General features: G+C 46.7%; 1 protein-coding gene across 3 annotated transcripts in view; it reads left to right on the forward strand.

Annotated features, from left to right (window-relative positions):
• Window positions 1-3,487: 3,487 nt before the first annotated feature.
• Morn3 (MORN repeat containing 3) overlaps window positions 3,488-4,788 on the forward strand; it is a 12,181-nt gene continuing 10,880 nt past the window's right edge. The window contains exon 1 of one of the 3 annotated variants that reach the window (XM_015502381.2): window positions 3,488-3,678. The gene's annotated coding sequence lies outside the window, so the exon portion shown is untranslated. Of the gene's footprint in view, window positions 3,679-4,036; window positions 4,180-4,788 lie in introns of those variants that run through there. The other 2 variants (XM_048785568.1, XM_048785569.1) reach the window with 2 other exon arrangements.

The raw sequence follows: 4,788 nt of genomic DNA on the forward strand, positions 1-4,788 counted from the left end.
GTAAGGCAGAGAGAGAGCTGGGGGGGGGGGCCGGGACAGAGAAAGAGAATAAAACCAGTATAGCCAAGCTGGGGGTATTGCTCAAAGGCAGAACCATGCTCAGCATGTGTGAGGCCCTGGGTTCAATCCCCAGTACCCAAGGGGGGAACAAAAAAAAAAAAAAGCAAAAATACATAAAGTGTCTTGATATAATTTTTAAAAAAATATCTTTATGGGGCTGGGGATGTGGCTCAAGCGGTAGCACGCTCGCCTGGCATGCATGCGGCCCAGGTTCGATCCTCAGCACCACGTACAAACAAAGATGTTGTGTCAGCCGAGAACTAAAAAATAAATATTAAAAAGAATATATATCTTTATTTTATTTATTTATCTATGTGGTGCTGAATATCAAACCCAGTGCCTCATGCTTGCAAAGCAAGCACTCAACCACTGAGCTACAACCTGAGCCCCTTGATGATTTTTTATGGAGTGCTCCTAGGAAAAACTGATTAATAGACCAAGGAGTACTGTGGAGAAGAAGCCAAGCAGGAGTACAGAGATGTTCTGACCTTGACCTGATGACTCAGGGAAAACTAGCATGAAAATCATCCTTCAACCAAGGTCGTGTGAATCCACTTACATGAGGTCCCTAGAGTAGTCAGATTCATAGAGACACAAATTGGAGGCTAAGGAGTTCAATGGGGACTGGGGAAAAGTTCTGGAAATGGATGCTTTCAACTTGCATTGGTGGTAATGGTTTGTATAATAATGTGAAGATACTTAATGCCACTTGACTGCATGCTAAAAAAATGTTTAAAATGGGGCTGGGGGTACAGCTCAGTGGTAAAGCATGTGCTTAGAATGCACAAGGCCCTGGGTTCAGTCCCTAGCACACCTCCCAAACGATTAAAATGGTAATTTTTACATTATTTTTTTTTAAGAGAGAGTGGGAGAGAGAGAGAAAAAAAAAAATTTTTAATATTTATTTTTTAGTTCTCGGCGGACACAACATCTTTGTTTGTATGTGGTGCTGAGGATCGAACCTGGGCCGCACGCATGCTAGGCGAGCGCGCTACCGCTTGAGCCACATCCCCAGCCCAGTAATTTTTACATTATGTATAAATTACCACAATAAACAAAATAATCAAAAATAGAAAAAAATACTTCACTTGAGAGTTTTTGCAGTCTTGAAGCAAGGCCCTTCACTTTCCCATATCAGTTGGTCATCGGCCAGGGGCCTTCCTGGGCTGCACAATTCCCAGGCCCTTCTAGCTTCCTCCCCCCACAGGTGAGGAGGCTCCTGGAGCTCAGGGACGGTCCTCTGAAGAACCAGAGCTGGAGAAGCACTTAGAAGATGGGGGATTGTGGAGAGCCATTCTCACACGTGACTGGGCGACTCCCGGTTTGGGTCTGAGGTGCTCTGACTAATCTGTGTCGGAGCTTTCCCGGCGCTCTCCTGATGAGGGTGTGACTGACCACTGACCCCGGGGGCCAATCACTGACCCTCAGCTTGGAGTGCGGCCCCCCTCAACCTTCATTGGATGGAATTCTCCCCTGAATTTCTTGTTCCCCAATAAAAGGCTACTCCCTGGCGTGCTCGCGCTCTCTCTCTCTCCTGCTAGCCCTGGGTAATCCTTGCTGCCCTACAGGTGGCTAGGTTGGAGCCAGAGAGGGGAGCCATCTCGGACCTGGTCATAGAAAAAGGTAACGAGTCTGTGTGTTTTATTTCGATCTCACTAGTTAACTTTTATGCCAAGAACCTCATTAATGAAACCAATGTGCTGGCCGCATGGTGGAGGGGATGAGCACATGGAACAGGCAGGACAGATTTGAGAATATCATGTGGCCAGCACCAGTGTCAGCTGTATCCAGTCTCAGGTCACCTGTACTAACTAGGCAGCAATCTTACCAGAGGCATATATTTTTAGTGTTACTGGTCACTGACCCCACTGTCAAGGTCTAGGTAGAAAACCAAAATCCATGCCAAGTAGTTGGACCAATTAGGTGCTACGTACACTGAAAGAACAGCAGGGGGAAAAAATGATAACCCACCCCCATCCCACTATCCCACTTCCACCAGGCACAGAGGTCCACACCTGTAATATCAATGACTCTAGAGGCTGAAGCAGCAGGATTACAAGTTTGAGGCTAGAATCAGCAATTTAGGAAGACCCTCAACAACTTAGTGAGACCCTCTCTTAAAATTAAAAATTAAGGGCTGGGGATGTGGCTCAAGCGGTAGCGCGCTCGCCTGGCATGCGTGCGGCCCGGGTTCGATCCTCAGCACCACATACCAACAAAGATGTTGTGTCTGCCGAAAACTAATAAATAAATATTAAAATTTAAAAAAAAATTAAAAATTAAAAGGACTGGGGATATAGTTCAGTGGTAAATCCCTGGTTCAATCTACAGTACAAAAAAAAAAAAAAAAGAATCAGAGGACAAACAGGCTGAGGACCAGCCCCCTTAATCATTTTCCTATTTACCAGGGACTTCCTAAGTGCCTGCTATGAGCCAAGATTGTGTGAAAAGTCGGGAGCACAGGATGGAACAGCACAGAACTCTTTTTGTAGCAGGATAGAGGTGATTTGGTGCAGCGGGGGGTATCACCATCTCCGGGAAACCCAGTTTCAGGTCACCTGCACAGTTTGTCTCAGGGCTATGTCAGGTCCATACCACAGTTTTGTGCAAATTAGAAAAAGCTGGTCCTCCAGGAAGGCAGAGCCTCTCAGATCCCAGCAGCAGATCCAACAAGCTGGATATTCCTGGGCAAGATCCTATTTAGATTTCTGCAACCATGTTGGAGAGTCTGGCTTGTCTCTGGCAAGGGACTTTACCTGAGGACCACAGACTCCCAAAGCAGGAGTTCCTAAGTGCACATCATTCATTAATTTAACAATAATTATTGAGCAACTACTGTGCTCCTGGCAGTCTTCTGGATTCTATGGAGACAGCCGTGGGGGAAAAAAATAAATAAAAAAAACCTCTCTGCTTTCAAGTATGGCAAAATGTCAGTTATGGTGGCACACACCTGTAATACCAGCTACTTGATATTACAGCAACTTAGCAAGACTCTGTCTCAAAACAAAAAAGAGCTGGGAGCCCAGCAGCTTTGGAGGCTGAGGCAGGAGGATCAAGAGTTCAAAGTCAGCCTCAGCAACTTAGTGAGGCCCTAAGCAACTCAGTGAGACCCTGTCTCTAAATAAAATATTAAAAAAGGGCTGGGGATGTGGCTCAGTGGTTAAGGCCCTTGGGTTCAATCACCAGCAACTAAATAAATAAATAAATAGGCTGGGTGTAGCTCAGTGGTTAGAGTCCCTAGATTCAATGCCTTGGGGGGAGGGGGGAAGGTAAAAGCCAGTAACTGTTGAATATAGGCAGATGTTGTAGCAGGTGTTCATTGTAGTTATGTTTTTCTGTGTTTGAAATTTTTCATTGAAAACAAAAGTGGGAAGAAAAAAATCTTAGTCTTCAGAGACAAACAGTAATGTGTGGAGGCGCCTGCGCCAAGCGCTAACAGAACACAAAACAGGGATGAGCTTTGACAAGTACATGTGGAGATTCCAATTTTAAACAGGGTGCTTGTTCCAGAACTTCTCGGTGAGGGGGTGACGTTTGAATACAACCCTGAAGGAGAGGAAGGAGCGATCCATGCTGCTCTCTAGAGGAAGAGATGTCCTGGCAGTGGGCAAAGAAGAGGTAAAGACCCTGAGGCCGGAACGTGCCCAGCACTTTCCAGGAACAGTCAAGAAGCAAGTGTGTGGTTGGGGCAGAGACTGGGTGCAAGGAGCAGAGCAAAGTGGCCAAGAGGGCAGGGGAGGGGCTGGGCAGGTCACCCGGGGTCTTGAAGGTCACCGTAAGGGCTTTTCCCCCCATACTGTCGGGTGAGAGCAGAGGAGGGACTGTGCAATACAAATGCACTGTCCAGGGCTGGGGGTCCCAGAGCTTCCCACAGACGCTTGAAGCGGTGCAGACCGCACCCCCTCCCCCGCCCCCATGAGACTAAGAACCAGCGCGGGTTGGTTTGCCCTTCAAAATTTCCCGCTACCGGGTCTCAGCAGGAAGGGGCGGAAACTGATTGTTTTGCTGCGAGCGTCTCGTTGCCATAGCGGCCCCTGCAGCTCCACCACCTGCGGGGACTAAAGTTGCAAGCTGATGGTGAGGCGGCGGGAGGTTGCGAGGGACCGCAGGTGAATGCAGGTGAGCGTAGGTGGACTGGGGCTCCAGCTAACCCCCAGCGGCCTGGGCACCGCCCCCTCCACCTTCTTCTGTGGTCCTCATTATTATTTAGGATCAAAACAGCCTGGACAGGCTTGCAAGCCTTTCTTTTCCTATCAATAGCTATTGTTTTACAACTTGCAACCTTCCCCGGAGTAGACCTAAGTTCCGGAAGTGTGGATGGGAGATGGACTTTATGTGGCACTAATGAAGCAGTAAATAACACCAGTGACATCATAAGAAAGTTATTACTTGTGCTAGGGGCGTAGCTCAGTGGTAGAGGACTTGACTGGCATGTGCAAGGCCCTGGGTTCATCCCAAGCAAAACGAAATGAAAAGGACAGTTATTAGAGTCTGTGGTTTGTTATGTTTCTGAGTAAGCCAAGGAGAAAGTGTCAATATGGGGCTAACATGGCATTAACACTTGTTTTAGTTTTTGCTTATCTTTCATTTTAGCAGAGACCTTGGAACTCAGCTAGCTGTAAGCCACAAAACCTAGCTAAGATTTAAATTGGTTATTTTGGGTACTTTTAAAAAATATTTATTTATGTATCTTTAGTTGTTTTTTTTTTTTTTTTTTTTTTTTTTTTT

Source organism: Marmota marmota, unplaced genomic scaffold, assembly GCF_001458135.2.
Source record: "Marmota marmota marmota unplaced genomic scaffold, marMar, whole genome shotgun sequence".
In the NCBI taxonomy this organism is placed as follows: Eukaryota; Metazoa; Chordata; class Mammalia; order Rodentia; family Sciuridae; genus Marmota; species Marmota marmota.